General features: G+C 51.7%; 1 protein-coding gene across 2 annotated transcripts in view; it reads right to left on the reverse strand.

Annotated features, from left to right (window-relative positions):
* The window catches only part of GNAO1 (G protein subunit alpha o1), a 152,369-nt gene that overhangs the window by 31,108 nt on the left and 96,550 nt on the right, over nucleotides 1-24,711 (reverse strand). The gene's annotated exons all lie outside the window — the stretch shown is intronic.

A 24,711-nucleotide genomic window follows, 5' to 3' on the forward strand; every position in this document is an offset into this window, starting at 1 on the left:
TTAGTCAATCAATCCTCTGACTTTTTCTTAATCCAGCTGAGGACATGTATTTGTTTGGCTGGTTTATCTTTGCACGTGCACCCCAGAGTCCTGACTGTCACACCTCCTGGTATGCCGAGGCCAACATCAGGCTTACCTCCTCCGGGCAGACCCCTCCCATTACCGTGGCCCACACAGTTTCTCTGGCAACTGACTCCCCTCCTTTCTTCCTGTCTGGGCCATGCCCTTGGCACATGCACAAGTCCACATGCTGCACTACGTTTCCTGTGGGGGGAGGCGCCAGATGTGCTGTGGTCACATGCTGGACACTAGAGGCCATCTGGTGGGCTTCTGGAGATAGTCCTGCAAAAAGTTTAGGGAGGCTGTTCACTGACACGGTGTCCAGCAGAGCCCTGCACGGTTGAGTGGGTGGAGGACAGTCTTCATTGTGTGCCACTGTCACAAACCATTGTGCCCAGCCCCTAGCCACTAAGTGCCTATTGTGCCCTGGCTAGTACCACTGACAAAAACACCTCATGAATGTCCAAAATGCCCCTGAGGGGGGGCCTCTTCTACTGAGAGTCACTTGTAGGGAGCCATCTGCCAGCCCATGGCCAGGGAAGCAGGCCCTGTCCCCTCTTCCCACCACTGCCCCCAGAGCCGTGAGCCCAGCTGCAGAGGGAGGGGCGCTCCGTGTGTGTGGGAGGGAACACAGCCGCTGCCTTTCCCAGGTGCACGGGCCCAGCGGACACGAGCCTGCAGTTAAGAAGAGCCCAGAACGCCCACCCCTCCCCGGCCACTGTTCTCCACCTGCTGGGGCTGCTCGTGCTTTAACGTCCAGTTCCCATGCCACCCCATCCCCCATGGGTCACTCCTTTTCTGATGGTTCCCTGTGGTCACTCCTGCCTTGGGTTTCCTGTCCTGCTCCAGACAGCCTTCTAGGGGCTCAGGCACCACCTAGAACCGGGCTGCCAGCTTGAGTAGGGCCTTACTCTCTCTGAGGCTCGGGGTCCTCCCCTGAGAAATGGGCTGACAGTATCGTCATTTTCTTCACAGGACTGTCATGCAGCAGACAGAGCACAGGGGCGGCCTGAGGAGTGGGCTGTGCGGCTGCCCTGCCTCTTCAGCTGCCTGGGGACCAGGAAGAGATGAGAAGGCCCACCTGCCCGGCCTCGGGGTGCTGGGGGCAGGGTCACGGGAAAGGGGGAGGCATTTAAGGGCAGAGCTGGGACTATGCATTTCTGAGTGTGAATTGCAGGCAAGATGCCATTCTTAAAGTTTAGGATCAGGAGAGGCTGTGACCCTCAGGGACACCTGCATGATTCTTTTCGCCACATCAATGATTCAGAACCAGCATTAACATTTCTTTTCAACATAGCCAGTACAACCTTTCTGGTTAAATATCTTAATGTTGACATATGAACGTTGATGTGTAAATGGCCTGAAGCTGCTCTAGGTTGAGGTGAGACACTTTTGGAAAACCCCATGATTCTGGAGAACCCTCTATGGAAACCATATCCTTGAGAATCTGGAGAAAGGGGTGGGCAGGGAGAGGAAGGACATGGAGAGTGCGTGGGGTGGGGAGCTCGGCACAGGTTGCCTTCCAGAAGTGGACTGCCCTGGGCCATTGCTTGGGAGCAGGGTTCCCAGGGTGGTGACAGGGACAGCTGCTCCCCTGAACTGGCAGTACCCAGGGCTCCCTCACTGCGGCACACAGGCCAGGGCCTCCTGCCCTGAGGACATGTGCTGCTGCTGCTGGCATCCGGGGGGAGGGGCTCTACTTCTAGAAAATTATCTCCAGTCAGCCATCTGGTCCTTGGAGCTAGAATCCATACTGTGAGGAGGGATGTGGGCTCCCAGGGCCCAGCCATGGCCCTGCATGCCTGCCTGCCCAGATGCCCACCTGCTGGGCCGCAGACAGCCCCCTGCACTAGCTTCTCATGCTTAGCATCTCCTGCTCACCCATCTAGGAGACGCGGCTGGTGCCTGCCTACCCTGAGCCACATAGGGGGTGATGGTGGGGTGAGTGGTGACCAATGGAAGCTGGCATCAGCCTGGCTGAGCCACTGGTGATGAACAACACACATTTCTGTTCACATGCCAGACACTGCAGGAACTCGCAAGTGACCCGGTATCCTAATCATCCAAAACTGGGACGGTCAACTGCACAGGAAGCACCTCACAACTCTTCCTTGCTCTTCTGGACAATGTGGACTTTTCAATAAACAATCAGCAGCAAAGGGGCTTGAGCCAAAATATGAGAAAAAGCCTTTTCCATCTGAGAGGTGAGATGCAAAGGATCTGGTGGGGAAGTGAATAGGAATTTTCAGTCAGGGGGCCCAGGTTCAAATCCTGGGACAGACCACTGAACCTCTCTGGGCCTCTGCTGTCTTACTAGTTCCCACCTCACAGGGTTGTTTGTGCAGATTAAAGAGGCTAAATCAATGTGACACAGCTTTGCAACATAAAGAGCCCTGCAGATGCTAGTTATTATAAGCAAAGATGAGGTCCCTGAGACACAAACAACAAGCTGACATAAAATGAGCCTGCTTTGTACAAGACTTCTCAGGCAAACATGATAATCTTGATAACAATAATCATAGTAATTATAATAATAACCCCTTCTGTTTGAGGAGCTGCTTTGGATCTTTCAGAGTTTTCCTCCTTCTCTAATCTTTTAGGCCAAGTGAAGTGTTAGTCTGTGCCTGTACACACACACAGCCCACCCCAGTTCTCTAGTTGCCGGAAGTCTCCATCCTGCCCCACCCCGCCCCGCCCTGTGCACTGCAGTTGCCCCAGCTCCCACCAGGGGGCAGGAGTGCACAGACCAACGGGAAAGGGAGACCCAGCGGGACAAGCCCAGCCCACAAGACGAAGCAGGGCAGGGTCAGGCCCAGTGGGCATAGCTGCCTTTCATAGGTTGTGGACCCTGTTCCTCAAGGGAAAGGGGCAGAGAGACCCCCGTGGCTGGAGGCCCAGCCTGGGTACTGCAATTTCAGCAGATGGAGAATGGCAGGGGGCACATTCTGGCACTTCCTAACTGCAGACCCATGCCAGCTCCTGCGCACCCCCCCCCCCCCCCCCCCGCCACCTCCGTGCACCTGGGGAAAGGCAGCGGTTGTGTTCCCTCCCACACACTGGGGGCGCCCCTCCCTTCCTCTCTGCAGCTGGGCCTCACAGAGCTGGGGGCAGTGGTGGGAAGAGGGGCCCACTCCCCCAGCCCTTGCGCAGGGGCTGGCCTCCCTGGCCCTGGGCTGGCAGATAGCTGCCTACGTGTGTCTCCGCCCTGCCCCCCTCAGGGGCATTTTGGACATTCATGAGGCATTTTTGTTACTTGGGGTGCTGTAGGCACTCAGCGGCTGAGGGCTGGGCATGCTTTCTCCACTGGGACTTAGGAGTCTTAGCAAGGCTGTGCTCAGAGCCTGCTGTCAGTCAGTCTCCGGGGACAGCTGAGGGACCTCAGAGGTCTACTATTTGCCTTAGCCATGGGAACCTTCCTGGCTCCCCAGAAAGATCCTATGGCAGAACCAAGGATTTGGTGCTGTTTCCAATCTGGCCTCCTTTCAAATGTGCCTGCCCATCCCTTCTCCAGCCATCCATCTACATTATCCCACATCATGTGTCCACCCATGTGGACACCCACCCACCCACCCATTCCTTCATCTCCCTTCTATCTTTCACCGCATCTGTCCATCCCTTCATTATTCATTTGTGCACCCTTTCCTTTCACTCTTTTATCCGTGTAGCCACCCACCCATTCATCCACCGGTTTACTCACTTATCCACTGTACGCCTACTACTGAGTGGGGTCTCAGCCTTAAGAATTTTCACATTTGGCAGCAAGAGAAATATTTAGGCATAACAAGAGAGTGCCTGCATTTCCCCAGCCCATTAGCTGGTGCCCCAAACACCTCAGGGGAGAAGTGTCCCCTTGATGTTCCCCCACTCTGCCCCATGGTACCATCTTTGTCAGGAGCCTGGCCTTGTAAAGGAAGACTCTCCTAAGAACTGCAGCTGGGTTCAGAGGACTCCTCAGGGATTTTTTTGCCCTAAGCCCTTCTGAGGACCTTCTGTTTTGGGCCTAGGCTGTCTCCTGAGAAGCTGGAGAAGGCTTGGGTTCTCTAAAGAACCCATTTCTGAAGGATCACACCCCTTTAAGCCTCAAAACCCTTTGATCTGCCAATTATTTAGAAGCAGACTTTTCTGCTGACTTACTTATTTTCAAGAAGCAGGGTTGTAGGGGTGACTGTGGTCTGGGTTCCAGGGGTCACTGCTTCTAGTCTCAACACCTAAGTTTCCACTTAGAAACCATCTGTCAGCCCCTGCAACTAGTGTGGTTTCCCACCTGCATCCCCAGCCCAAGTTCAGCAGAAGGCGCCAGCACTAGACCAGTCACGGTTCGCTCACCAGGCTGGGGGCCGGGGACGTGGCAGCCAGCAGAATCTGGAAACCCATCCAAGCCTGCAGTACAGTGGGGGTGTCAGACACGTCAACCAAGCTGTGGAGTCAGGGAAGGCCCCTCCAAGGAGGCAGCCACTGAGCAAGGGCCGCACCTCGAGGAGAAGCCGGTATGTGGGTGGGAGACGCAAGAAGATTACATCTGGGAGACTGGCAGCCATGGGTCAGCTGTGCCCGCAAGGCAGGCACAGTCCAGAGACCAGTCCTCCCTGAGGAGGGAAGGAAAGGGAAGCTGAGGGCCTTGCCAGGAAGCTGTGGGTGCTAGAGGGCATCAGACGCCCCTCTAGCCATCAGCAGGGCCTTAGGACAATGGTGAGCTTGGAAACCCATGCAGCTCACAGACATTAAAGCAAGGACAGCACCCAGCCGGCGCAGATAGTCCAGGAGCGCTCATACAGACTGCATCCAGGGTGAAGTGTGTGCTCCCGAGGGGGAGGGCTGGAGGTGGGCTGGGCCCCCTGTGGAGCCTCACAGGGCAGATGCTAACAGTTCACATTCTCGGGCTCCCGGCCCTCCCCAGGGTGCTGGGCTTTCTGCCCTAGCTTTGCTGTTCTCAGGTGAAGCCGCCCTGTGTGTCTCCTACCACCACCCAGGCATGGTGTCTAGGGCTGGGGCAGGCAGGGGGACTAGTAGGTACGGGGCAGGGATCAGCGCCCAGCTTCTGCACAGGGAAACACCAAGGCTAGTGTAGAAGAGGGCAAGCGAGGGCCTACAGAGGGGTGTACTAGGTGGGTGACTGGCAGAGATGGGGGATGCAGGGTGGTGGCTGTCCTGGGCCTGGGGGCAGTGGGGCATTTATGTCACCATGGCTTCTGTTCACCTCAGATCCCTGAGGATGGACTTGGGATGCACGATTGTCCAAAACCCCAAACACCATCCACTTTAGGACAGCCTTCTGTGGTGTCACTTCCTCCTGGTGTCCTTCTCCCCTCGGTGGGTCCAGACCTGCCAGTCTCTACCTCCTGGGCACTGCTCCTGGACAGGGGTGAGGGGGACAGCCAAACCACCAAGCAGGCACCATTCAGTCCAAAACAAACTTTAAGGTGAGTGGGACAGAAATTTCCAAATCCTTACCCTCTGCCTCCTTTCTCCCGAGCTCAATGTTCTAAGATAGGAGAAAAGAACTAAAATTGGATAGGCTAAATTTCTAAGAAATGAACAAGGGCAGAATGAAATTACCCACACAGAGCTCAGTCAAAGGGAAAGAAAAGTGATAATGGCCAACCTCGTCTCTTCAGAACACAAAGTGATGATGGTGAATAGTTTAATTAGAGCCGCCTCGGCTGGGAGGTATTTGCGACACAATTATGGAAGAGAAAAGATGGAAGCTGGAACAGCACACATGTGGTGGGAGTGATGGGGGTGGGGTGGGCAGGCAGGCCCTGGATACGACAGGTTTGGTTGATTAGTGCCTCTTCCCCAGCTTATTCACTGACACCCTGTCCTGTCTTCTTGTCCCCTCACTGGAGACATCGGTTCCTCCACCACCCATTACAATGATCGGATGATGTTTTTGTTTCAAAGGGAGCAGGTCACCTGCTTCCAGGACCTCAGGGACGCGGCCTGGGGCAGTGCACCAGGTGTGAGAAGACCTGGCTGCAGTCCATGCTCTGCCTCTTTCTGACTCTGGGGCCCTGGGCAAGTTTCATCTGATCTCAGCGTCCTTGTCCTCAAAGGCACAAAGAAGGGGGTGGCTAGATTAGTGGTTCTCAAAAGGTGATCTGCCTACCCCCGGGGTCTCTCAGGGGTCCACAAGATCAAAACTGTTTTCATAATGCCATTAAGATGTTCCTGGCCTCTCTGGTGGTGCTAATGCCGGCACCGCTGGTGCAAAAGGATCGGGAGGCAGAAGGGCAGCCCCTCGGCAGGGAGCCGCGGCACCGAACTGCACTAGTTGTCCTTCTATCCTGTCACCCTGCAGTCACAGGAAAACCAATGCCAGTTCTACTTAGGCATGGGCTTGATGAAGTAGTAAAAATTGTGAAATTTAAATACTCTCTACCCTGAGCGCATGTCTTTTTCATACTCTGTGCAATGAAACGGGAAGTGTGCATAAAGCGCTCCTGGGGCAGACGGCGGATGACGGTCGTCCAGAGGGAAGGCACTTGTGAGCCTGCGCTGCCCAGCCGAAACAGTCCCTTTTCTGACGGGACACCACTTTCACTTGAGAGAATGCCTACCAGCCAGACAATGATAACTCAGACTTGGTCTTGGGAAGGCATTTTCTAAAAATAAACCAAATGAGCCTTTCACTTCAAGGAAAACAACTAACAAATTTGTTACCAAAAATGAAAAAAATTCCCAGCTTTCAAGAGAAAAAGCAGAATTTTGGAAAACTTGTATTTAGCACCATAAGGTTGACAGCTTCCCAAAACCTAAAGACTTTTCTGCTAAGACAGATAGATGTTGATGTTAACAAATTTGAGTTTTTATATTTTCCACTGAAATGCGTCAGTTTGGAAGATCTGCATAACTCTGAATTAATATTATCCAAGTGACCAAATGACACTAAAAATCATGCATGGTTGAAACATTCAAAGTGCAAAGTAGACCAGTGGATTTTTTTTTTAAAGACTTAATGGAGAGGAAGGTACAGAGATTTCCCACATAATCTCTGATCCATGTCCCAAAGTCTGTGCTTAACCTCAGGGTTCACTCCTGGTATTGCGCATTCTACGGGAGTGAACAAGGGTATAACGACATGTGTCCGTTATCACGGTATCATACAGAGCATTTTCACTGTCCTAAAAATCCTCTGTGATCCACCTATTCATGCCTCCCTCCCCCAAGCCCTGGCAGCCCCTGAACCTTTTACTGCCACCGTAGCTTTACCTTTTCCAGAATGCCATTATAATTGGAATCGTACAGTATGTAGTCTTTTCAGATTGGCTTCTTTCACTTACTATATGCATTGAAAGTTCCTCCAAGTCTTTCTGTGGCTTAATCGCTCATTTCTTTTTAATGCTGACTAATAGTCCATGGTCTGGGCATACCCCTGTCTCTTTATCCATTCACCTACAGAAGGACATTTGGTTGCTTCCAAGTTTTGGCAATTATGAATAAAGCAGCTATAAACACCTGTGTGTAGGTTTTTGTGAGGACACAAGTTTTCACATCTTTTGGGTAAATACAAAGGAGTGTGATTGCTGGATTGTATGGTAGGATTATATTTAGTTTTGTAAGAAACCACCAAACTGTCTTCCAAAGTGGCTGTACCATTTTGCATTCTGCCAGCAATGCTGGAGAGTTGCTATTGTATCACATCCCCACCAGCAGCTGGTGGTGTAACTGTTCCAGGTTTGGCCATACTCATAAGCATGTAGTGGTATCTCCTCATTGTTTGATTTTTGCATTTGCCTGATGACATATGATGTGGAGCATGTCTTCATATGCTTATTCGCTATCTGTGTGTCTTCTTTGGTGAGGTGTCTGTTAAGGTATTTGGCCCATTTTTTTTAACAAGACTGCTTATATTCTTATTGTTGAACTGTAACAGTTCTTTGTATATTTTGGATAATAGTTCTTTTTTGAACATGTTTTTTACAAATATTTCGTCCCAGTCCAAGGCTTCTTATTCTCTTGACAGTGTCTTTCACAGGACAGTTTTTAATTTTTATGAAGTCCAGTTTATCAATTATTTCTTTCATGGACTCCACGTTTGGTATTGTATCTAAAGAGTCATCATCACACCCAAAGTCAACTAGATTTCCTCCTATGTCATCTTCAAGGAGTTTTATATTTTTACATTTTAGATTTAGTTCCATGATCCATTTTGAGTTAATTTTTGTTAAAAGTATAAGGTCTGTGTCTAGATTCACTTTTTGGCATGTGGATTTCCAGTTGTTTCAGCAACATTTGTTGAAGAGACCAGTGGAATTTAAGATTACAGAACAGGAAATGATCACTGATAGTTTCAGATTCTATCCTTTAAGAAACTACCACTTGTCCAGTTTTGGTGAGTTTCAAAAAAGAACTATCTGAAAAGGCTAGTAAAATGCTCCTTCCTTTTCCAACTATGCACTTGTGTGGGGCCAAGTTTATTCATATTCGTCAACCAAACAACACATCACAACAAACTGAACGCAGAAGCACATATGAAAATGGAGCTGTTTTCCATTAGGTCAGACATTGAAGAGATGCGCAAAAATGTAAAACAATGACATTTACTTACTGGACTATTTTTAGAATATACAGTAATTTTCATTAAAATGTTACTTACATTAATAGTAATGGGTTTATTATAGTTACTTTTAAATGAATAAATGTTTAAAAGCTTTTTTGTTTTTTATTTCTAATGCAATAAAAATGGATAGATGTAACCTACATAAACAAAATATTTATTGGGGTTCTCAATAATTTTTAAAAAATTACTGTAAAGTGTACTGTAAAAGGTTCTCACACCAAAAAGTTTGAAAACCACTAGACCAGGTCATTCTTTCCCAAACATTATCCCCTAAACATCTTCATAACTTCTGCCCGAGTCTTGTTCCACCTGACGCCTAACACTACTTTTCTTAGACACATCTTTCTACTTTATAAACTTCATATCCTTATGGTAAACAGAAAACCTGCATGAAGCATTTTAAATAGAAGACACCCGTAAGATTAAGGACAAGGAAAGCCGAACGTTAAATTCCAGCAGGACCCTGCCTCTTGCCTCTCTGTTCACAAGGGGGACGATGCAGGGGTGTTGAGGTGCTAGCACCAGCCTGAGACTTTCCTCTTGAGGTTCTCAGGCTAAAGGATAGGAAGGAATCCCTTTCTGACTTGGTGAACCCACGTCAGAAAACACAACCACCTCCCCTCACATATGGCAGCACTGTGCCCCACCTGGCGGGGGCCCCCAACCAGCACACCTGAGGGCCACCAACGAGGCCTCCGCCTGCTGAGGTGTGACTGATTCACAGCAGACCTCCTCTTGGGCTGAGAGCGGGGCTTTTGGCTACAGTTCAACACTCTCAGGTAGAAAATCAGGAGTTAACGAATTTTTGCCAAAGGCTAGTAGTGGTGGAAGGCTGCCGGGGCTGGGGTAGAGGAGGGACATCTGAGGTCAGGGGCCACAGCAGGCCAAGCCAACCAGCCCAGAGGACCAGAAAGCCTAGGGCTGTGGCCTCCCCAGTGTCCACTGTGAGCCTTGGAGCTGACAACTTAGTCACACACAGGTAAAGACACACACACAGAGACACACACATGCACAGGCACAGACATACTCGCCTGGAGCTCCGGTGGTCAACGAGGGGCTCTAAGAGATAATTACAGCAGCCTAGTATTTAGTGAGCACTTCCCAAGGGCTTTGCTTCATTTAATGTTTGCAAGAATTATCATCCCCCCCCCCCTTTATAATTGGAGAAACCAAAGCTCAGATGTGTTATGAGATTGGCCCAAGGTCACTCAGCTAGTGAGGGGCAGAGCAGGGACGTGAACTCCAGCTGTCTGCCTCCAGGGCTCACATTCTGTGGTCACCAAGCTGCACTGCCTCCTCCCAGCTGCTGGATGGCAAGCCCGGGGTCAGCACCTGGCCCGGAGCCCTGCTTCTGCCGTCTCCTTGAGGGAAGGGTCTGGGAAAGCTGGCACGTGGACGCGCTCTTGCTGCTATCACCTGCGCTCCTCGGTCCTGCTGCTAAGGGGATGGAGCTCCCAGGAGCCTGGCTGGTGCCCACCCTGGGGACCAGTGTTAGCCATCGATGCTGGCAGTGTTTACACGAAGCAGGTGGGATGGCGACAGGTGTAAAAAACAAGGGTGACAAATACTCCTGTTAACCAAAACATGGGCCAGGCAGAGAGGTCCTGATGGGCTGCCCTAGGCAGGCAGGATGGGGAGGGCACAGCAGGGCCAGGCTGGGTGCCAGCTCCTCCACTCCCAGCACCTGGCTGCAAGAGGAGCACAGCACTGGGGGCAGGTTGGGACTGAGTGAAGCCTCTGGGGACCTGTCTATCCTGTTGTGTCAGCAGGGCAGGATGAGGGAGAGCTGTGCCCCCATTGCCACAGGGTCCACGTCCAGCTCAGGGCCGGGTGGAGAAGAGCTGCTCCAGCCTGGGGGCGACCACCTTGGCAGCTTTCTCTAAGGCCTAGGATCGGGGTGCATGGCCTCTCCTCCCCACTTAGCCCCTGCCATCCTCATCTCCTCGACACTGATACTGGGTGACACGCTGCCAACGCGGCATCAGGACAAGGCCCCAGCTACACAGACCTGGGTGTGGGAGGGTGGTCAGGTGCCCATTGGGCAGGCCTGAGGTCTCAGCTCTGCCCTATGCTGCGGCATTGCTGCACAGGGTTCACTGAGTGACGGGGCAGCCATGGAGGCCCCACTTAGGTGGGGCTCGGCTCGGGCTGGCCCTCACTCTCTGAACCAGCAGCGCCACAAACGAGGCCACCTGGAGCCACCTGGGCTCAGGTTCCTCTTCACTCCAAGGCATGCTGGCTTTCCTCTGCCCCTCTCTCCCCTCTCATACTTCTCCACGTCCTGCTCCCCAAGCCCTGTGCAGGGTAGAAGCCAGTCCACACAGCACCTTTGCTGGAGTTAGAAAAAGGGAGTTTTTCCTGGGCTGTCTAGCTCAGTGAGGGCTGTATTTTGCCTACTCGTGGCCCCTGGGTTAGGGACTCTCCTGCAGGCCACCACCTGCCATGTGACTGGGCTGGAGTCCATGGAGTGTGGATGTCCTGGGTCTAGGCCCTTCAGAAGTAAGTGTGCCCCTGAACGCAGAGGATGACAAAGTCCAGGGGGCAGGGGGGTGACAACATAAGATGGAAGGAGCATGTCTTGCATCACCGTGTGGAGGAGAGCCACCCAGCCACCCAGGGCACCTGCTGAGACTATTAGATGAGCAAGAAATAACCCTCTGTCACATCTGAACCATGAAACATTTGGGGCCTATTTGTTGTAGCAGTGAGTGGTACCCTGGCCCATGCATCCTGTTAGTGTTCTTCTCCCCCGGTCTTTGTTCCCTATGTGACATCTGGCCACTGATCAGCCCTAGATTGTGGATTATCTGGTACTCTCTCTCTTCTATTGCTTCAATAAGCAAGCAACTGCCCTCTAAATAAAATTGTAAGCTGATGAAGGACAGAGGTAAGTTTTCTAGAGTATCAAAAAATCTGTGTCCCCCAGCCACTCTCCTGAAAAAAGGAGAAAGTTGTGCCTCACAGCCATGTTTCTCAAGCCTCCGTCACTCACACACCTACCACTGGCATAATTCTTGTTCCATAGAACATTGCATGGCACACAGTAGGAACTCAATAAATAATGGTAAATTTTTGCTGTTTTTATACCATCTACTATAATTTACTTAATATCTTTACTTTAGATTTTTATTCACTTTAACTTACTTTAAGGGAAAGTATATTTAGTATCACTAACAATAATATCTGCAAAAGGATATTTGATATGTTAATTTTTATCTTTTTCTAAAATGCAGTAAAATGAGGTAATAGCTACTGGGATAAAAATCAACCTGTTTGTCCAACATGCTGGCTAAAACCTGCCCACTCCCCAACTTGGGAAGCGCCGTCCCACAGCGTGCAGTGTAAGGCAGGCACACAGCCAGTGCAGAAGGAGAGTGATTAGGAGCTGTGAGGCGGGCTCTGGGCCCTGGGCAGGGGTCTGAAAACAGCCAACTTCACCTTCTCGATCTGCACAGCCCTGACCCTCCTCCCACCAGCAGGGCCTTGGCTGTAGGTTCTGTGAAGCTTGCGGAAGCACCCTGATTTACTGGGCGTGTACACTGCTTGCTGGCAGGACCTGGGGGATGCCACGGACTCCAGCTTTCACTGTCCATGGACTTCCTGTTTCCTTCTCTGTCCTTCTCTCCCTCCTTGGTTCCCTGGTTTTGGGTTCACTGGTGTGGGAATGAATGAGCTCACTGTTGGCTCTGGCTCCCAAGGAGCACATCACATGGCATTCTCATGGAAAGGGAAGGGGCATCTGTGCCTTCCTTGCCTTGGGTGGAAGGATGGCAACTGTGAGTCTGCTCACTCCCTCCATCTCCCCACCCCAAGCAGCCAACCTGAGGCTTCACTTTTGTTAAGAGATGATTGCCCCAAATTGTCTGGACACAGATGCAGGGGAGCAGGTCTGCTAAGGAGCTTTGCTGTCATGGTGACCTCTGGTCTCCTAGCTGCCAAAATCCTCTCGGAAGGGAGCAGGAAGGTAAATGTCCAGCCCCAAGGCCAGCAGGGAGGACAGAAGGAAGGAGGGAGGGGCCTGCCCTGCCCACCTGTCCCCAGCAGCTGTGCGGCTGAGCGGGCACTTGCCTTCCAGTGAGGTGGGCTGTCCTCTCTGCCTGCCTGGGGAGAGGCCGGAACAACCTAGTCCTGGGAGCCATTGAATCCAACCTAGGACTGCTTGCTCTCGAGCTTCTGGAACCCCATCCAGCAACTGGATGAACTTCAGCCAAACCCTGAAAGGGAAGCCACTGTGCCCTGCCTCCCATGTCAGACTTGACCTGCTGAAAAGGCAGTGATGGGGTCTGGTCCCTACTCCATTTCTGCTGACTCTTTACCCCTGACCACCCGCACCCCCTTCCCACTCCTCTGCACCCTCTCTCTGTACCACGCTGTGGCCTCCCCACCCTAAGCCCTTCCTCTGACCCTGCTTCCCCTCATGCCACTGTCCTCCCCTTCCTCCTTTTATCCTCCTCCCTCTGTCCCCTCCCGCCAGGGCCAACCCCACTGACGGCCTGCTCTCTGCTCACTCTTCTTCCTTCTGGGTGCCAGGCTGGTGGACACAGGGTCACTGTGTCCAGGTCGCCTTGGTCCACTGTAAGCCCTCTTCTGTCTCCCTTGTGGGTCCCTGTCCCTCCACCCGACATTTAAGTCCCCAGGGCTGAGTCCTCAAACCCCTTCTTGCTTTCTTAAGCCACCTTCTCTGTGGGCGGGATGCCACCAGGACCTCCTCTGTTCAGGTTCTCTGGGCAGTGCCCCGGCTCACTGGCTCCTCTACTCAACACATTCCTGGACGGTCCCCCTGCTCCCCTGCTCCTGGTCTCCCATTTCACAGTCCCCAACACCACCTCTGTTCCATCTCAGGCTCCTGGTTTCTGTCATGCCAGCAAGTGAACGCTGCTATTTACTTAATTTTATAAAATGACATTAAATAACTCACTTTAAAAAGTCAACTTATCCTAAACAATAGTATCTGTGAAATCAGACGTCTGTGTGTTAATTTTTCTAATATACACTAAAACACCTACCACTACTCAGACAGAAGATGTGAATCTGTATGAATGGCCAGGTCAACCTGTATGACTCCAGGAGTGCCTGCACCACTCTTTGGGGGACACACTGCCTTTCCAAAGGCAATGCTGTGTTTTCCATCACACAAGCTGGAGACCCCAAGGCCAACTCTGCTCTCTTCCCTTCCTCTGTCCCTGCAGCTGATTCCCAAGAACTGTCCTTTTCCTCCAGAACTGTCTGAACACCTCTCCAAGGCACCCCTGCCTCTCCTGCATGGATGACAGCTGGGGTCCAGACCTGTGTCCTGGACTCCAGCCTCTCTTCCTTTAATCTACTGCCCAGAGAGCATTTAATCACCACAGAAAACCCTCGATGGCTCCCCACTGGGAGGGAACCAAGGCCACCTCGCCCGCCGCCACCTGCTGGAACTCCTCCCATCTGTTACCCCTCACTCCTCAGCCACTTCACCATCCTGCCTGCCTCCCTATGGAGGAACTGGATGAAGGCCTTTGCGGAGAGACAGATGGAGAAGAAAGAAGGGGAACAGGACACAGACCTTGGTGGCTGATCAGAAGCTAGGTGGGTGAGGGAGAGTCTAGTGGAAGGAAGTGGGAAGTGACATGCGTCCACGTGAGACTTGTGGAAGAGTGCAAGGATTTGGCCTCCAAAGGCGTAGGCACATCATTTCAACTGTTTGTGACTTAGTTTCCTCAGGTCTGAGTGGTGTTCTCCATCCACGTTCCCCTCCCAGGGTCCCTGTGAGAACCCAGGGTCTGGGTGAGTATGCTCTTTGAACTGGGAGATGCTTAAATCATGGCATGTGTGTGTGCAAATCAACATTAGTGCAAATCAACAGTGAGTCTGCCTAGGTAAACCATCTTTGTGAGATAACTCGGGGTGAACAAAAGGGAGGACATGCAGGCCCCTTGAGGGCAGCTGGCTCTGCACAAAGCTGGGGCTGCTCTGCCCAGAGAGCAGGGGAGCAGGATCTTCACGCTTGAGAGGATGGGTCAGCCTCCACCTACCTCCAACTGGGAGGTCCATCCACCTGCCTTCCAAACTGAAAGGGACTGGGACTGCCTCTCCCAGAACTCTGGGAGGGAGCAGGCCTTTTCTACCTGGTGGGCCTGAGAGGCTGGCGGGGAGAAATCCCCTGAGGGAGTAGCCCCCTCCCCAAGAGGGTGCTCGAGGCTGCTACAGGAGAACCAGGCCTTGTTTCTATGGCACCAGGGGGAGAAGAAGTTCGGGGGAGGATGCCTGCAGCCAGTCCAGGCCAAAGCTCTGCCTAGTGAGTGCCCCCAAGATGGCCCAGGCTGGACAAAACTCACTCTCAAAGGACAAGGCCACTGCCTCAATTAGTGCTCCTCTCAGGAGCGGCTCCACTGATCCCCTAAAAGACACAGCAGGCTCCAGGGGACCGTGGCCCCCTGCCACCTCCAAGCCTTTGCTGAGTCCTGGCCACACTGTGCCCAGGGCCCCCCTGCTGGTCTTTCACTCCCTTTGCCTGGCCTGCAGTAGGCGGCGCCTTTGAAGTCCGTCTTCTGTTTCGATTGGAAACTTTTCTCAGAACCAAAATTAGAGGCTGTACAATCAGCTTGCAATTTAAAATGCCACCCAGGCATCCCCCAACCCTCCTTTTAAAATGTCATCTTAATTAGATGGAGCCTGACTTCATGTTTTCTGAATTTCAAGGTAATTTCTCTAGGCCATTTCCCTCCTGGTAGTTATTTTTATCTTCAGCATAAGGTGAAGAGAGCCACCCAAGGCTAATCAGTGGGTCTGTAGACACCTTGGTCCTCCAGCAGTTGGGGGTCGGCTATCTCCCCAGCTCTGGAAGCAGAGAACACACTGATCTGAGGGGTCTTGGGGAAGGCAGATCCTGAAGTTGGCTGGGGGTTGTCCCCACCATTTAATTCAGCATAAAGCTGTCTGGGCCTCTCTCCCAGGCAAGGGGCCATGCTAGGGGTTGGGAGGAAGCATGAAAGAGCCTGGCGGGCTTGGCCATCCCCAGTCCTCTTCCTCACCCAGCCTGCCACCCACCTCCCTGCCTAGGCTCTGCTGGCTGCCCTTCCTGGCAAGGTTGAAAGAGGGTGTCCCAAAGTGTGGGCCAACGGGGACCTGCAGTAATAACCACTGAATCACTCCCGGAAAGTTTCCAACTCTCTTCCATGGATTGTGATTAATCGTGGGTAAGAAAGTCTCAGTTTGGTGCCATTAAGTCTTTGACACTCTTAAATATTTGCTATATCTCTTTCAACAAAGAGGGAGCAGTCTGCTTAGGAGTGTCTCCTCTGGCTTCCCAGGGCATTTGAATATGCTGATCTGAAACCACAAAGCTGTCCTCAAAGAGGGCGTCAGTTAAGACCCCAGTTATGGGCTGAACTATAGCCCCCCAGATTCATATGTGGAAGCCCTAACCACCTAGTACCTCAGAAACGTCACTGTATTTGGAGTCAGCTCTTTAAAGAGGTGATTAAGTTAAAATGAGGTCATTAGAGTGGGCCCCCATCCACTGTGACCAGTGTCCTTTTAAGGAGACTGAGACACACACACAGAGGGAAGACCATGTGAGGACACAGATATCTACAAGCCAAGGAGAGAGGCCACAGAAGAAACCAACTCTGTTAACACCTTCATCCCAGACTTCCAGCTTCCAGAATGGTGAGAAAAATTTTTGTTGCTTAAGCCACTCAGTCTGTGGCACTTTGTTGTGACAGCCCAAGCAAGCTACTGCAGCCCTTGAGATGGGGCTCCCCTTGGAGCTGGGAGCGGGGGTTCTCTCTCCAACATTCCAAGTGCTACGTAGGCTGTGCCGGTCTGGGTCCTGCCTCCCCTTAAACCTCAACCCAGAGACTCCCTTGCCCTCATTTACCTAAATCTGCCTGCCACCCTGCCCCCTCTCTAGGCTGTGTGACACACATGCTAAGCTCATTTCCACCTCAGGGCCTTTGCACGACTCCTCCTGCTACCTCAAGTCTTAGAGAGATTGGCTCCTCTCATTCGCCAGTCTGCTTAAATGTAACCCCAGGAGAAAGTCTTCCCTGCTCTGCTCTACCCTACCCCGTCTGAAGCAGATGCTTCCTGTTGTCTCCACGCCAGCATCCTTTTCTTTAAAAGAACTTACCACAGTGTGTAATTAGATACATTTGTCCCCCCATCAACTATTTATCTTCCCAGGAAGACTGTGAGCTCCATACGGGCAGGGCCTGTATCTGCTCTGTTGACTATTCGGTTCATTATGAAATGAAGAAGTGAATGAATTCTAGGCCATAAAGCTAAGCTGCGCATCAGGTGCCCTCTTCTTGACCCTGGAGACCTGTGACATCAGGGCGAGCCAAGAATGGTGTTAGAAAGCAAAGAAGGGACCACCCAGTGTCAAGGTCTCTGCTCGCCTCAATGGGAAACCCAGGCGAGCCAGGTTATGGGGCAGACTGGTCACGAGAGGAGCTGAAATGTCACAGGTGTCAACAGAAACCCTCTATCCTGGATGCCTCCAGAGTGGGCTGGCTCTGCTCTGGCAGAGGTGGACTGTATCCTTCTTGGTGCCCACCTGTGGCAGCTGAAAACTGACACAACTACATCTGTGCGGGATGCACATGCGGGGAAGGGCCAGCTCACCGACTGGGCCAGGCCAGGGCGAGTGGTCAGTGGAATTCTGGAACTGAGTTGTGAATAGTGTATTTAAGGGTAAATGGATTTGTTTACTGTATAAATTTCAAACTCTTTAGTATTCCACCCAAGAAGTTGTCTGGTTTGGAACACTGCAAATGGGAACCAAAGAAAGAACAAAAACTGCAGAAAAGTGGAGAATGTTTGCTATCGTTAGAGGAAAAGAGAAAAACCAAAGGAACTTGAGCCTAACTGTAATTATGTCCACATGGGCTCCTTTTCCCCTCAGGGGCTGTGAGGAACCAGTCTTCTCTTGTTACAAATGGTGGATATGAAAGCCAGCATGTTCGGCACATCTAAAATACCCCTGATTTTGAATAATACAGAAAAACATGCTCCTTAATAGAAAACCAGGGTCTCCACACTCACTGAATAAATGATAAACACCACCCCAAGAATACCGGCTTGAAGAGGGACCCGGGATCTGCCTGCCTGGGATGCCACAGGTCTTAGCTGGCCTTGGAGACAAGATTTCAACAAGGATTTCAGCAAGGAGTGATGGAACACAGGCAGCTGGCATGATGGGCAAAGCCCCAGAATCAAGTGAGGCAGAGACAGGGGCCGGCCGACACCCACTGCGGGGTCTCTGCTCCCCCAGGGAGGGCGACCCCGAGTGTGGCTCTCACCACCTGCCAGGCCTCTCCCTGGACCCTGAGCTCCTAAGTCAGGCTCCCTCCTGCATTCAGGATCTCCCACCGAGGGGGCACATGGCAGGGGCTCAGTACACACTTGGTGAACAAATAAACGTGGTAGGGAAAGAGCCAGAAAGCACTATGCTGGGGGTTAGAAGCCTCAAGGGGCAAGATGGGTGTTCTCCCATGGCCTTCCAGCTCACTCTCCCCTGCTGGGCTCTGTAAAATGAGGGAACTGCACGGGGCAGACCCGAGACAGGAAGATGGCTTCAAGTTGAGGGCCAACCCTGACCAATGCGGCGGCCACCTGGGGCATGGCCACCCCGAGAGGACTCCAAGGCCAGGCTCAGGGCTGTGCCTGATGAGCAGGAACCGCCAGGCACAAGGGCTGGCGGTCAGTGGTAGCACACACGCCGCATCCATGACTCTTTTTGGATGTGATCATCCCTGAGTGGCCAATACCATCTCAGTGTGGGTTGCAGCACAAGCATGCAAGTACGGAAAACGTCCAGCAGTCGTGAGGGGCTCTCCTGCCCCAGAAGGTGAAATCTCTACCCAAGGCCTAGCCACCTAAGGTGCCAACTCAAGCTTTGTCTCCCTGCTCTGGCTGGTCTTCCCAACCTTTTCCACGTCAGGGTCCACGCAGAGAACGTTGGCATCTGTAAGCACTTTCAGGACACAGAGGAGAGGATTCCTCGGGCACACTTGTAACCCGTCTTGTGCTCCAGGACACGCCGATAGAGAGTCTCTGCTCTGGGAACACTCGGCACCAGCTTCCATACCTGGCTTTCCTCTGAGTTCCGACACCAGGCTCTGAATCACACCAGTTGGTTACTGAATGGGCTTCTGTGTGTTGGTCTTAAGAACAAGACTGTGATCCTGTTGGGGCAATTTCCCTGTCTGGAAGTGGCATCAGCTCTTGAAGGATGCTTATGACTCCTGTGGCCCTTCTCTACTGACTCTACCACAACTGACCCCAAAGGTCCTGTTTCAGGCCAGGGGGAGTTCCAGAGACGTCTGAACATTCATGAGCTGCAGCCTGGGAGCACGGTGGCCTGAGTCAGATGTGTGCTGGGTACTCATCACAGCATTTTATCCTCCCAGAAAAATTTTAGGTGGAATGATTTATAGACAGAAAAAAACGTGTTTTTCCCCATGATTCATTCAATTAATTATAAAGCAGCTGCTTTTAATAATTTGGGACATGTAAGAAAAGGGAAGTGTCAGGGCAAGCCATAAATACAAAGCTGAGGACACAGGTTGGGTGAGGAACCGATACACACAGTGATGAGGTTAGTAATGTGGGTGATGGGGACTCACAGCAGGTGGGCTGGTGTGCTGGCTGTGCTCAAGGCACCTTCTGAGCTATAGCCAGTGTGGCCCGCAGCCCAATCAGGGCATTGCCAACCACAGAAAGGAGTTTGACTTCCATTCCAAGTGAGGTGCGAAACCATGGGAAGGCTTAACAGAGGGGAGAGAAATGATATTCTGGTTCTGAAAGCTCATTCTGGCTGCGGTGTGCAGCCAGACCAAGTGTGGAAGAGTTGGGATGGTGGCCACACGGAGAACCCCAAGAAGGCCACTGCAGTTATCAATGACAGAGCAGGATGACAGAGGTTTGCAACGTCAGAGCTGGAAGGGCCCTTGCAAATGATGCCATCTACACTCCTTCATCATACAAGTGGGGAAACTGAGGCACAGAAAGGAAGGGGTTAGCGCAAGGTTACAGGGTTACTGACCGCTCAGCTGGTGGCTCCCAGCAGGGAGGTGACAGCAAGCTCAGGCTGGCTGGGAAGTGGGGCTTGTAGCGGGGGAAGGAGTGGATGGTGGTGGAAACCCTTTAGGGAGAGGCCACAGTGTGAATCACCAAGTAGCCGGGGCTCATGTGCCTGGGCTGGCACTGGGGTCCCTGAGATCTGGATGTTGCAGGTGGGAAGGGGATGTCAGTGGGGGAACATTGCAGGTGGGGAGGAGCAGATGTGGGGCCGCAAAAGGAAGAGACTGCTCACATCAAAGTGAGGCGGGACACAGGTGCCACTGTCTGGATGAGGCGGGCAGACCCTCGGGTGGGGGCACTTAGGGCCCCAGGACTTTTGGCCACACCCACATTTCCAGACAGCAACACTGAGAGAGTAACTGGGCCCTGGAACTAGGCCGACTTAGGCTCTCCGAGCCTCAGCAGCCACATCTGTCCAGTGGGGTGGTGACAGCAAAGGATGCTGCGCATTTTCAATGTTAGTGCAGTCAAGCGCTCAGGGTGACACACAGTAAGAACTCCACATAACGGCCACTGTGGTTTATGAGTCACCTATGTTCAGAACTGCTGTGACTGAAGCCCTCAATCAAGCAGAATGGTGTGCTGTGTCCCACTGGGAAGAAATGCACAGTAAAAGAAGTACAAGTCAGAGGGCTGGTTAAAAATAACTCATCAAAACAAAACAACAAACCACAAACAAATACACAAAAAGCCCCAATCTCCCTGCACACATAGTAATGATGAAAAACTACCTACTTCTGTCGTAAGTGCTTAGAGGGTTAACAGAAAAACGGCCCTACCTCCCACAGCCCCTTCGATCTCAGGTGGTGCAAGGTCCTGGAACTAGAAGCTAGAGCTGGGGTGTGTCTAGATCTTTCTCACCTGCAAAACCTGTGCTTTTGGCTCCGCCACACCTCTTCCGTAAGAGCCTTACCCTCAAAAGCACATCCGAGTCACCCCAAGGTACTGAGTGAAGGATGCCACACAGCCCATTGATACTCTCGGGGGGCTGACACCCAAACCCCTCAATCAGCTGCAGGGCTAATGTGGCCTAGGCTGTTTTCTCGACTGCTGCTGCTATTCGGTGCTGTCAGCCTGTGTCCAGGCATTAACCACTGCCAGCACCAGCGGGCCTGTGTTCACACCAGCCAGGCAGGCCAGCATCAGAGCTCTTGGAGGCTGTGGGAGCGAGGCATGGAGCTGGGCTCAGGGAGATGAGCCTGCGGCCACCGGGCAGTGAGCGAGCAGTGAGGACCGCCACCTCAGGGCTGCCAGGGCCAGGCTTCTCGAACTAAAGCTGCTGTTCCATGGAACTCTGACAGGACAGTGGGAGACAAAGCAAACTCTCCAGTTAGTCAAAAGAGGTTTAAGTAACCTTTCTCATGTTGGTAGTTCAATGGAAAGCCCTGCAGGGGTCTGAGAAAACTCTGCTGCAGACATGTCATTGGCTCCACCTGGGCTCCTGAGCCAAACACAGGGGTGTGACTCTCAGGCCTATTTGTACAAAAGTTTATATTTTAAAAACTATTCTTTTTGCTTCTCAGGGATAAGCCCAAATACAGAACCGTCCCATTTTTATAGATGAGAAAAATGAAGTCTGGAGAGGTAAGTGTTTTTCTTCGTGAGGCTTTTGGAGGTGGGTAACCCTAGATTTTGGTCCTGGCTCTCTCACTGTCTGGGTGACCCTGCCAAACCTTACCACCCGAATCTGTTAAACAGTCCCAACTTCTCAGGGTCAGGGGTAGGGTTAACAGAAATAACACAAGCCTTTGAGGACAGTGCCTGGCACGTGGTGAGCTGTCAGCAGATGTCAGCTGTCACTGTGTCACACAGTGGCCATGGGGTTAGCTGCAGCAGGAAGCCAGCTGCTTCCCACCTTGACTTCAAGGAGCCACCCATTCATGGCACCTGCTTATTTAAATCCTCTGTCCTGCTCGACCGCTATCTGGCTTTTCTTGTTTATTTGTTAGTTTCTCTTCTCTAAACTCTAAGTTCAGGCAGAATTACTCTTCTCAGGGACCTCCACTAGCAGCTTACATGCCTGGCACACAGTTAGGCCTTCAGTATAACCTTTTTAGGATTGTAGGAGGCCCCTTTGAGAGGGGACAAGAGCTACAGGCCCTCTCTTTAGAGAAGGCTTACAGTCAAACACACACAAGCCTTTCCCCCCACAGAACTACACAGCCAAATACACAAGTGCACACACACACACACACACCCATCCACCCCAACTGCCTTTTACTTCTGGGGTTGTAGCCTCAGGATCCCTGGTTAGGAACCCAGCCAACTATAAAACACAGGGATCCAAATGGTTTCTCAGCCACAAGGTTTGCTCTGATTGTCTGATTGCTGCTCCCCCTACGCCTGGGTAAACTGGGCTGATTTCTCCCAGTAGAGAAATAAACCTGGCAAAGTTGCTTGTGTGACTATTTCCATCCTGCTGAAGATGCTGTTTCCTTACCATCCATATTGTGTGGAAGAGGCTACTCTGTCAGCTCCCCATGCAAATTTAATACTGCTCTGAAATCTTGGCCCCACATAAATATAATGTATGTCCAGCTCCAAGGTTTCAGTCCTCAGGAGGAGTCTTACAGAAATCATTCAGGGAGTTACTTGATATACTGAGTCGACAGCTTATTGGAAAAAGTGATTCAGAGATAAGAAAGAAAGAAGGAAAGGAAGGGCTGGGAGAGACCTGAGAAGAAAGGAAAGGGAGACCAGGAGGGCCCTCTGGGGGTCGGTGGAGGTGGGGATGGGGCTGGCTGGACAGAGAAGCCATGGCATCGCGGCTCTGCCAGTCACACGCAGCATCACGCCAGGCACTTTCTGAAAAGGCTTTTATTTGAGAGAATTAGATGCAGCTGATTGGAAGAAGAAAGCCTGGAGGGGTCCCCAGAGTGGGATTCACCTCCATCAGCCCTTCAGTAAGGAGCCAGAAAGGCCTTCATTCTCCAGCAGACAGCCCCAGGAAGGCTGGCTGGGGGCCAGTGTTGGGGCTTCACCTGGAGGATGAAGATGAGAATGTTACCTGGGCTGTGGGCTCTAAGCCTTGCTGGGGCTGCTAACCTGCCCTGGGAGTCAGGTAGGCCTTGGTCTGGGTCCCGACTCTGCCATCTATCAGCTGTGTGACTGTGGGCAAGTCACTTAACCTTTCTGAGCCTCAGTTTCCTATCTGTAAAATGAGCATAATCATATTACTTACCTAGCTCATACAGATAAGGCAAGCTTTCCCAAACTTCAGTCCTTTCTGTCCTACTCTTGGAATTTTTGCCCAATCTGTGTAACACCCCCAGCCTTAATGTGTATATGTTTCTTTTACTTGACTCACTTTTTAAAAAAGGTTAAGCCCCTACTTTGGCCTGAGTCTAATATCTGAGCAATCATGAGCTAGATGGGCCACATACTTCTGGGTTCATATTAAAATAAACATGTCACCACTCAAATAAAGAATGAAAATGAAGGACACCAGAAACAACAGTGTCTGGCACAGAGCCTGGCCTGCGTGTGCTCCACCCTGAGGTAGCTGTCACTGCCCTGCTGTCATCACTGTCACTCAGAAGTACAGGTGGAGTGGGGTGATGGTGGGGTCTTCTGAGGCATCTGTTCAGGAACCCTTCTCCCATCTGGGCTGCCAGTCCCTTCCTGCCAAAGGCTGGACCCCAACCTGGGTTCCTCCTTCATCTGCTCCCCTCTTCCCATCCTGCCTCATGTCTGCACGTATTAAAAAAAATCATGATGCATAAACATAACTTCAAAACATTCTTCTAGTTCTACATAAAGGAGGGAGTCTACCTTCCCTGACCCAGCCCAGCTGCACAAATTTTTCCTATCCTCACAACTCTTTCCCCTCCAATTTTGCAAAATCTGAATTTCTGAGGAGGGGAAAGGATACTCCATCCAGTGCTGCCTGGTTATTTGTCAACTCTGCCTACCTGAGTAACCCAGAATTTCCTAATTACAACTCCACCAAGAAGCTGTAACATTTTCATTAAAAAAAAGAGAAGTGAAAAGGGGGGTGGGTACCAAATTCAAGGCTTACCAAAATTTCTCACCTTGTAGAAACAAACAAACACACACACACGAAACAAGTCTATCAAACAAAGAGGGTACACCGTGTCCGTGGCCTCTGTGCAGTTAGAGGCTGTGTGCACAGAGGAAACTGGCTTGGGTTGGACTCAGAAGAATCAGGGCCAAGTTCAGAATCTGCCCTCACCAGCAGTGCGATGCTGGGCAAGGCACCTGACCCCACTGAGCCCCAGCTGCCTTGGTCAACTGGGGGTCAAGGTGGCCGGCTCATGAGGCTGCTGTGTGGCTGAGGGGCAGGGTGTGAGTGCTTTGTGAGGCGTGGAGCAACACAAAGATGTCAGAGGTGCGAGTTTTCTGGTGTAAGAGGTCACTTTTGAGCCTGGCCTTGACTGAGCTGGGAGGCAGGTAGAGGTTATCTGACCCCACCCTGGGCACAGAGAATCCCAGGCCTTCTCCCAAAGGTCGGTTTCTCAGTTGGTCCTCAGTGGTAGATGCTTCTCCCTCCAGGAGTATCAGTACTTCAATCAGGATTCCTAGAGACTAAAAAGCCTTTAAAACCCAAAGGGCCCCATCTCTAATTAGGGCACTTTAGGCATGTGGGAGATACTTTTGAGTGGGGCCTTATCCCCACTCTTGGATAATATGCCTCTTATAGAAGAATAATTCTGGGATGGCTACACCTTCCAAACAACGGGGATCCTCTCATTTTATTCCTAGGGAAGGAACTTGGGTCCTGCAACCAACTCAGACTCTGATCTGGAGCCCTGGCCAGCTCCCATCACAGGCTCTGTTCAGTTTCCCAGAAAAATCTGAAAAAGCAAGCCACTTTGGCTAGAGACAAAGGTCTGCTTTCCAGTCCCTACCTGCCCTGGGCCCTGGCTGTCGGGCCCTAGGGGGAGGTGACCACCTGGGCAGATGCACCTCAGGGGCTCCTGTCCCTTGATCCTTGGCCTCAGCATCTGAGTGTTCGCTGGGTAGGGGCTGGAAGCAGACAAAGCCTGGCCTCACTGCTGAAGGTA

The sequence above is a fragment of the Camelus bactrianus genome, chromosome 9 (assembly GCF_048773025.1).
Source record: "Camelus bactrianus isolate YW-2024 breed Bactrian camel chromosome 9, ASM4877302v1, whole genome shotgun sequence".
Classification (NCBI taxonomy): Eukaryota; Metazoa; Chordata; class Mammalia; order Artiodactyla; family Camelidae; genus Camelus; species Camelus bactrianus.